Below are 10,534 nucleotides of genomic sequence, written 5' to 3'. Positions count from 1 at the left end.
CAGAGAAAGATGACTATGGGTCTGACTCCAGTCTGGCAGTCCCTGTGCTCCTGTAATCCCAGCCAGCAGACGGGATACTAAAGTGGTAGGTTTCTTTAAAGTGGTAGGAGCATGTGGGCCAGAGATTCTGGCATGGTACTGGAAGCAGGGCTGGCTCCAGGCCCCAGAGCGCCAAGTGAGTGCTTGGGGCGGCATGCCGCGGAGGGCGCTCTGCTGGTTGCCTGGAGGGCGGCAGGCAGCGCCAGTGGACCTCCTGCAGGTATCCCTGCGGATGGTCCGTTGGTCCTGCAGCTCCTGTGGAGCATCCACAGGCACGCCTGAGGGAGGTCCACCGGAGCCGCGGGACCGGTGAGCGGCAGAGCGCCCCCCGCAGCTTGCCGCCGTGCTTGAGGCAGCAAAATGGCTAGAGCCAGCCCTGACTGGAAGACAGGGACCAAGGTTCTATTCCTGGCTCTGTTACTTACTTGCTCTTGAGCAAGTCACTTAAGCACACAGTGGCTCAGTCTCCCCACTTGCAGGGATAATGATACTTCCCCAGCATTGTAGCCCCTTCGGATGTGGTCAGATGAAAAGTGCTAAATATGATTCATTAGCATGATTAATGAAAAAACACATTCTTACCTCAGAAACACCTTCACGCTTTCTCCCCTGCCACCCTTATGCAAGGGAAGAACTGCTCATGAAACTCTGCAAAGCTATTTCATTGTCCTCCTCTATCCCTCCTTAAAACTCATCTCTGCCATAATGCCTGCAAACAAACCCAGCACTGGTGTGCAGTGACCACTGCTCTTCACACTGATCATAATCGTCTCACTGCCACCTTGCTATATCCTCCGATTGTTCCTTGTCTTACAAATCAGCTGTAAGATCTTTGGAGAAGGGGCAATCCTTTGATTTAACATGGGCATACAACACCCGCTCAATGCGGCTGCAGCCTCTAGGCACTACTGTCATACAAATGGTGATCATTATCATCATCATCATCTCACACAGGCAGCTTCCCTTACGTGGGCAGTTAGCCCTGAAGAAGCAGAATAGCACAATATAAGCATAAGTTGTCTCAGCTTGGCATGAATGTAAAGTCCCCAAACAAGTCTGTTACTCTGTGTCCCTTCAGCTCAGCTCCTGGTCTGTAACATTTGATTTAGCTGGGATTGGTCCTGCTTTGAGCAGGCGATTGAACTAGATGACCTCCTGAGATCTCTTCCAACCCTAAGCTTCTGTGATTCCCCCATTGACCTGAATTCTCTGTCCTCCAGTCCAGTCCAGTCCAGTCTTGCTTTCCAGCGCCATCTGCATCCCTCCCTGCAGACTGGATGATCGGGATGATGATCAGCCAGCCAAACACCTTCTTTGCAAGCTGCAGATCTGCCTATAACAAAGCCCCAGCTGGGTTTAATGGTTCACTGTACATGTTACTGCGGCCTGGGATTCACCCATCCCACCTACCATCGCTCATTAATTGTGCAGCTGATTTTACTGCCTGTGGATCACCATTACTAGGAACAAATTAACTGTAAAACTGTCTTTCTCACTGGCAAGCCTCTTGTTTTTACCCAGCAGGTTGCTAGTTAATTTGCTACCACCTCTGTATTTGTAGAGGAAACTAGGCAAATTGGGGATGGAAGATTCTTGCTGTACAGAAGTGAGCTCTTTGTTACCTCAGAACTCCATAACACATGCTACTGGAGCAATAAATGCCACACTTGGATTTCACTCAATCCCTCGCTGAGGTGGGAGTCTCTATGATGCATGGAGAAGGCAAGCTGGACAGAACTTTGAACTAGCCCTGCTGAGATATAACAATTCCCAGAGAGTGGGAAGGTACCTGGGCTCCAGCAGAAAGCCCGCAAGCCTCGCCACTGGAGAGGCTTCCCAATTGCCCTCCAAAATTTGATTCTGTGCCCACTGCTTCTTCCCAGAACCCCTTAATTCTTGCCTAGTAGAATGATTTTTCTCTCAAACCCTGAACCCAGTGAAAAAACAGGAAAGTATTTGCCTCTAAGGTGAACCACAAAAACCTCTTTCAGAGTTGCATCCTCAAAGAATTCTGGTTTGTCCTCATAACATTGTTGTATTCTTGTAACACTTCATAAACTTCCATCTCAAAGAGAATGGAGAGAAATATGGGACAATAGATTTTCTTCCCAGCACCACTTAAAACAGCTGAAAATCAGTTCCTTTTGCACACACCTGTCAAAGGCTGGCTTGCTTTTCCACCACAGCTGATAACATCGCTAGCACATGCCTAAAGATAGGCAAAATTCTTTCCCCATCCCACATTTTTTGTTTGTTTTGTTTTTGTTTGAGGTTACAAACCCAACAAGTTTCATAGAAGAAAAACAGAATCCTGAAGTCAGCACTTGGCAACAGAGTAAATAAGAAACAGATTTCCCAATATTTTGTTTTACCAGTCACTTCTTTGTACTGCCTAAGCACAGATGTGCAGGACCTGATTTTTAATGGGCCTTCAGCTTGGCTCGCCCATTTTACACCCACAAGTAATGGTATGCTTCAATCTAAAGATCTCATTGCAGGTGCAATGAGGTTGTTAAATGTCTCCAGGATCTGCATCCTTGCCATGGGCAGCTAATCATGCCCACAAAATGGTACCTGCAATTATTTATAGGTGCCAAAATTCGGGTATAAAATAAAAGGCTTGAGGGGCAGGATGGGGGCATTGTGATTAATATTTTTAATGCTTTTTATAACAATAACTACAATAGTGCAAAATACAAGAAGGCAAATGACTTACAGCTTGTATATGTTTCCGAGTACGGCACACTTCATGGGACTGCCAACAGAATTATGCCATTTTACAACTAGTCAGAGCTGCAAGACCAGACAATGCAAAACCAAGGTGTGGGTGGGAGGGAGTACAGTAATCCAATAGGAAAAGACCTGCAAAAATAGAAAAGGGAAGGTAGGGACCAAGGAGGGGAGGGAAAAGGAGGAGGGAGTTAGCTGGAATAGGTCTGGCATTCTTTGAGCAGCCCCATGTTTTTTTATGCAAATGTATCTAGAAACAAGGTCCACATGTCTTCACATTCATATAGCTGATCTCGACAGTGATAAGCTATTCTTTCTGTGGCTGTTAATGGAGACAGATCTGACTCTGCTCTGAGCATAATCAGACCAGCTTTAAAAATTAGGCTTTGGGGGCAAATTCTGTCCCACGAAGGTAGGCAAATGAAACTCCTGCTAAAAACCCGGGGTGCTTCTATGGACTGAATTTGGTCCAGATTCTGTTCTGGGATTTGAAACCATGTGGGCTTGGTTTGTTTGTTTGTTTGATTGATTAAAAGCTTCCCCTTGTGCTCATAAGAGCATCATCAGGTGAGATGACCCAGAGGTACATAACCCCAGCTCTCCAAAGGTAAAAGCTTCTCCCCTTGCTGTGCTGTACAGGGTGTCCAGCAGGAGGCCACATCCAGTGCTGGGAAATAGTGTTCTCCTCCTTGCTGCAGCAAAGGAAAAGGCCATTCTCTGCAAAGCTTTCACGTTCACCAAACCACTCACATCTGCAAATCTTTAGATCAGGTTTCAGAACTATGGGGCTGACTCGTCTCTCCCACTAGCTTAGCCCACAGCTTCCTGCATCCAGTGGCCTTACTCCTGATTTACATGGGTGTAAGTGAAAGGTGAATTAGACCCTGTGTCTTTTAACCAGTCTGTTCAACCCTATTAACTTACACACTCCATTTGTTCTGCTAGTAACCATTATTGTCCCTTTTTATCTCCTTCCAGCAGGACGCTCAGGCCTTGTAAATCAGAGGAGCTCCCTGCTGACACTGCAACTTCCCTTTTCATATTGCTTGCAGCTGAAGCTATCAGTAGCACTTTCAAAACACAGTTCAGTGTCTCAGACTGTTTACATGATAAAGAACTTTATTAACGAGACTGTAGCACTTCTTAGTTCTAAATGTCTTTGATCTAAAGATTACAGCCTATACTGCAAGGGATGCTGGACTAGACGATCTAAGGGGTCTTTGCCATGGCTAATTTTGGTGATGGATCTGGGGTCTCTTTAGAAAAATGTTCTCATGACTTTTCTTTTCATGAGCAAATTTTCTTCTTTAAATGCTCTCTTTCTATCACTGCAGACCATACATATAATGTGTTATTTTATCGGGTCAGCTAGTAACATACTGCAATAAACAATGAGTGTTTGTGGTCATTGTAATATTAGTGTTGTCATTTGTACCACCTTGTGCTGTGATTTCAGTGGATCTCAGCGGCTCAGCAAGGCTAGACATGGTTAGTGTTTTGATTGGAGACCTCCAAGGAAAACCCAAGATGCTTCAAGAACAGGTGCCAGTGATTCAGCAGGTATCACGTGTCATTTTATTTTACCTATAGTCTAATAAACTCTTGCAGCCACACTCCACAACTTCAAATTCCCCTACCCAAGCAGAGAGACACAGGATCAGAAATGTTGTGAACACTACAGTGTGAGGCTGTTGGGTGCTAAGCACTTGAAAAGCTGGACACTTCAGTTAGGTGCCTAAACAAGACTGGAATTCTTTTAAAAATCTGGCCCCTTACACTTGGTTCCCAAGTGGTCACAGTGCCTGAGAGGTCATGGTGTTATTATTTATTTATTTATTTATTTTACAGGCAACTCACTATCCAATTTATGTGCACAGAAGCAAAGCCGAGTTTCTGTGCATACAGAAACCTAGGTGGGAAAAACTGCACATGCAAAAACGTGGACCTGCAAAGAAGAGATGCTGTTTCAGAGGGCAGGTTGAGGTCTCTCTGAAAATCTGGCCCATACTGAGTTTTTCTGGGGGGTGAGGAAGATGGGGTGTATATGTAATATATAGGTATATGTATGAAATAAAAGAGAAGTTTGGAGGCAGGGGGGTGCTCTGTGAAAAGAAGAAAACCCTATTGGATTGTATGACAAATCACCATCACCTGGCTTAGTAACTTAGGCAGTAATTAAGACCAGTTTTATAGGTACAAGATCCTGCTGGGCAATAGACTATAAAATTGTGTTTGAGTCTTCTGATCGAGGTGTGCAAGGATGCTTAGAGCAGGTGGCCGGACAACGGTGGGGCACGTTAATACCTGCTGAATGTGCCATTTGAATACGTTCATCTTCGCTTCCTCCTCTGGTTAAAAAAAAAAAATCAAGACATTTTCATAATATAATTGTTTATTACCTAGGCCCCAATTCTCCTCTCATGCACACCAGTGTAATTCCATTGGCTTTGGTCAAGTGAAGTTGGATTTACATGAGTGCAAGAAAAAGGAGCATCAGGCTCCTAAACACCTAGGCCTAGATTTGCAAAACCAGCCAGTGATTTCTAAAACAGCTGCTGCCACTCAAGAAAGAGATCTTGGAGTTGAGATCTTCAGAGATCATCAGAGTCAAAAAAGCAAACAGAATGTTGGGAATCATTAGGAAAGGGATAGACAATAAGACAGAAAATATTATATTGCCGCTATATAAACCATGGTACACTTATGTCTTGAATATTGTATGTAGATTTGGTCACCCTATCTCAAAAAAGATATACTGGAATTAGAAAAGGTCAATAAAAATGATTAGGGTTATGGAACAGCTTCCATATGAGGAGAGATTAATAAGACTGGGACTTTTCAGCTTGGAAAAGAGATGACAAAGGGGGGATATGATCGAGGTCTATAAAATCTTGACTGGTGTGGAGAAAGTAAATAAGGAAGTGTTATTTACTCCTTCTCATAAGACAAAAACTAGGCTTCAGAAAATGAAATTAATAGGCAGCAGGTTTAAAACAAACATAAGAAAGTATTTCTTCACACAACATACAGTCAACCTGTGGAACTCCTTGCCAGAGGATCTTGTGAAGGCCAAGACACTAACAGGGTTAAAAAAGGAACTAGATAAGTTCATGGGGGATAGGTCCATCAATGGCTATTAGCCAGGATGGGCAGGGATGGTGTCCATAGCCTCTGTTTGCCAGAAGTTGGGAATGGGTGATGATTGCCTGTTCTGTTCATTCCCTCTGGGCCACCTAACATTGATCAGTCTCAGAAGACAGGATACTGGGCTAGACGGACCTTTGGTCTGACCCAGTGTAGCCATTCTTATGTTCAGGCATCCTTCTTAAGACACCCTATTTGGGGCTGATTCTCACAGGATGAGAGCTCAGGTGTCAAGTTAGGCACCCAAAACTTGAGGGCCTCAAAATCACCAGTCAGTTTTGAAAATCTAGACCTTAGTTTGTAATAACTGAGTGTTAATGAAGCAAGCTGGGTGCAGGATGTGTCATACCAATATAAAAGTCAGGTATATATAGCATTCATCCAGCAAATGGAACCAACCGCTGTATTAGTCCATATCTCTCTCAACGCGACACTTGGGTAAACAGTCCCAGATGCTCCAAAACTAGTCTTATGTTCACAGGACAGGGCAATAATTGTAACATGCCAGTTTAAGTATTAATAACAGCCATGCAGAACTGTACGAGCTCCCAATGCTGTGTAAACAGACGAGAATTAAAATGGTTTTTCCATCACTGTTTAAATTCTATGATGTTTTTCTAAACATCCGAGGTACAGAGAGGGAGTGAGAGCCTGAAATGACTATCTGGAAAAGGGCCACATCTAAGCGAGTACTTTATATTTCACTCTCAAGATGGTCAGATGTGTGGTTTAAGAGACTTTGAACACAAACAATATCAGTTAGTTACGTTCTGTTTTGACCTTCAGTGAGAGTTTGAGACATAAATAGCTTTCGTTTAAACTGAGTTTAATGTAACTGGGTTTATAGGTTCAGAGACGATTTTAACATTCATCAGAAATGTTTTATATGTAGCAAGGCAGTGTGGTCTAGTGGGTAGAGGGCATAACTCATTTTTATCCATGCTTTACCACAGACCTATTGCGTAGCCTTTGGCAAGGCACAATTCTGTGCCTTTATCTGTGAAATGGAACTTGCTTGCCTGCTTCAGAGAGTGAAGCTGGAATCAATTAATATCTATACTGTGCTTTGAAGATGCAAAAAACACTACATAAATGCTAAGTGTCAGCTCCTGAGTACAAGGGGCCTCACTCTCCTCCCCCTTAGACTGGTTTTACAATGGTGCAATTCCACTGACTTCCATAGAGCTATTCCCAATTTACACCAATCTAAGGCAGGGAAAAATCATAATTTACATCACTAACATTTAGATAACATCTGAAGACCTCTCCAGTGACCATATCCCATTTTCTTCTGTGTATACTTAATATCATTGCCTAAGTTTCTTTAGCTCAAAGCTGAGTGACAAATCATGCTGTGTTAGGGCGAGAGACAGGCCCACATTTGGATCCCAATTTTGAACTCTTGCATCAGGGTTTCATTTGGGGTCCAGCATCTGAGAGAAATAATTTTGTTTAAAATGTAGACAGACATTTGTTCCCTTTGCCTGTTCAGGACATGGTTCCAGAAGAAGAGCAAAACTGTCAACTTCCAGCAAAGTCACCAGCGTTTTGTCTGCATTGCAGGAATATGAGATCAGACCATGGACAGATGTCAGTAGTTGACACTCCATGAATTATGGGTTACAAGTAGATTTAAAAGAGGCTGATAACGTAGCCCCTTTCAACCAGAGCAGCAAATCAATATTTGGGGCCTTGCCAGGTTGTTACCGTTAAGAGAATAAGTTGATTGTATGAGTCAGGTATTTCTTTAGTGCAATCCTGTTTATTTACAGACAATGTACACAAAATCCTTTTTCTCTGAACTCAATAGAAACAAACAGGCAGTTCCCGTGTTGAGAAATCCAAGAAATCCATTGCCTTTCTAGCCAATCCTGTTCCTAAAAAAAACTCTGTTTCTTGGCTTCCTCCCACCACTACTTCTCTTGCTCTCTGAAGGCTTTCTCCTCACTTTCTGCCGCACACAAATACAGCTGCAACAAATAAATACCCAGGAAAACCCTTCAGCCCACATGGTTGAGCTTCTGCTCAGGCTCTGCCATGCTGGCCAGTACCCTGGGCATTGGCTTCTCTTGTTTCAGCTCTCACTATTCAAAGTGACATTTAATTGCTCCTTCCATTTAGCTTCCATGAAGGGTAGTTAGTACACCCATCAACTTTAATCCTGTCTGTGATTGAGCTATAGATGTGAATGATGGCAGCCATTAACACTTTCCAGCATAACAATAAAATGAGAGAGTAGAGAGAGTGTGACTTTACCCTCCTCCAATATATAAACACATGGATTATTTTTAAAGAATACAATTTATTATATACCTAGTCTCAGTCCTACAATCCTCATTCACATGGCTCAGGCAACAGAATCAGACATATTAAGACACACACATCATCACAGTGTGTGTATTCCAGCTTGTTATACACTCAAGAAGTGGTTAAAGAGAGCATGTACTGAGGACTACTTTAAAACCCCCCATAAATAGCTGCATATTGTGGGGTTGCCTAATAACGTGTGCAGAGCTTTGGAAAGAACCAAAAGCACAACCATGAGTTCTTCTGTGACAAAACACCCCTTTCTTTTCACCCCTAGACGGCCTGATCATATGTTCACAGCTGGAATTTCTGAGCAGCTGCATTGTAAAAATAAATTCCAAACAGCACAAAGAGGAAAAACCAGGCACAATCCAGCTACTCTCTGTAGCCACTCTCCTCCCTCCCCCAATCGAACCTCTTTAGAACATTTTCCTCATACTTTTACTCCCCCTTCACCCCCCCTCAAAAAAAAAAAGCAGAACTATTCAGAAACTTGACTGACAGCTGTTACTGACCAGAGGAAGCCCAGGCCTCTGAACCTGAGCTATGTCTGAGTGCCACACACAGCACAGCTAGGGAGATGCAGGAGGCAAAGATGGCTTTACTCTGCAGCATCTGCTGGTTCCCCCTAAGGGCCATTTTAGCAGCCAGGGATCAACTGGGTGAAGGTGCCCCCATCCAGGTGTCCTTTCGCCCCAACTCATTCCCTACACTCAGGATCGGGAGTGGAACAGTTTAGGGAGGTGCTGTGCTGTGGTTACACCATCAAGGATTTCCCCAAAGGAATCTCAAGGATGCAGATGCACCGGCCTCCTGGCTGCTTTTCATCATCAGAGCAGCCCAAAGCGGCCACAGCAAGGCCAGGATTTGGCCCAATATATTAAGACCCTCTCTCGCTGTGCTTCGGCATTTCGGGCTGCACTTAAAACCATATCTAGAACGGGCAAAGGTGTGTGAAAATGGAAAATAACATGAGAGAAAAACCAATTATCGGCAGCTCACTGCAGGCTTGGGTCAAGGTTGAGGTGAAGGTCTGGATTGGCATCGTTTTTAGCTGATTCAAAGTCACCCAGCACCAGCAGCCTGAAAATACAGACCCTAGTTTTCAACCCCCAACTTCTAACACACTGGGGCACACACAAAACCGGGGCCTGGAATGACTTCATTTGCAAGTGGGAGGGGGGCTGTGCATGTGCAAATCAGGCAGGGAGGCACCGAGAGGACCCCAAGTCTGAGTCCTCCCCAAAGAAATTCAGACACAGTTAAGGCAAGACTTCTCCCCAGCTAGCAGCTTCCACAGGGGGCATCCAGCACTCTGCTCTAGGAGCCAGGGGTGTCACACATATTGCTCACAGAGTGCCCTGCCAACAACTACCTCCCTGTAATTCATCAGGCAGCCTGAAACCATCACCCTAATCAGCCCCTTAAACTCCCCTCTAGCTCCCGTCCGCCTCCCCCACTATAGCATTGCCATGCACAAAAACACCTTTTTGCTTTCAGGCTGGGTTGAGGCCAACTCAATATTGGTTCCATAAAGTGCCTGTCCCAGGAGGTTATAACCTGTTTCCCCTCAGTGTGGGGTACACAAGCCCATATACACACTCAAAACCAGACGCACAACATAACCCGACACATAAAGAGGCAGATTCCTGCACACAAGAGCATAACTGGTGGAAAACAGCAGGCCAGCCTCCTTTAACAGATGTCTATCCGGTTGCCAAGGCAAATACTTGTCTCACTGCACTTACTTTGGAGGGCAGCTAATAAGTGACAACCGCAGATGATTTGCCAGGAAATAGCTCCTATCTAAGGTATCTGTTTTCATTATCAACTCACAGGTGGTGCCAGCAGAATATTTTATAGTTTGTCCGTATTTTATGGTGCTCATCTATCTATCATACTTATAAAAGGCCAACAGGCCTGTTGCATAGCTGAGAGCATCACAATCTTTAACACACACCACCTCTGCGCAGTACCATTACCCCATTTTACAGAGGGGAACTGAGAGATACAATGACTTACCCAGTGTCACACAGGAAGCCCATGATAGAGCAGGGAATCGCATCCAGGTCTACAAAGTCCCAGGCTAGCAGCCTACCCATTGGATCATCCCTCATTTCCATCCCTCATTTCCATAGCATGCAACGCGAGCACCTATATCGCAAAGTCAGACATTACAGGTGCTCAGACATTAAGGTACTGAGAGAGAGCTAGAGAGATCTGATATGTCTACACTGTAATTAAATACCCGCGGCTGGCCTGGGTCAGCTGTCTCAGGCTCATGGGGGGCAGGGCTATAAAACTGCTGGTGAAA

The sequence above is a fragment of the Chelonoidis abingdonii genome, chromosome 7 (genome assembly GCF_003597395.2).
Source record: "Chelonoidis abingdonii isolate Lonesome George chromosome 7, CheloAbing_2.0, whole genome shotgun sequence".
Classification (NCBI taxonomy): domain Eukaryota; kingdom Metazoa; phylum Chordata; order Testudines; family Testudinidae; genus Chelonoidis; species Chelonoidis abingdonii.
The sequence above is the reverse complement of the archived record's forward strand: the minus strand, read 5'-3'. Positions refer to the sequence as shown.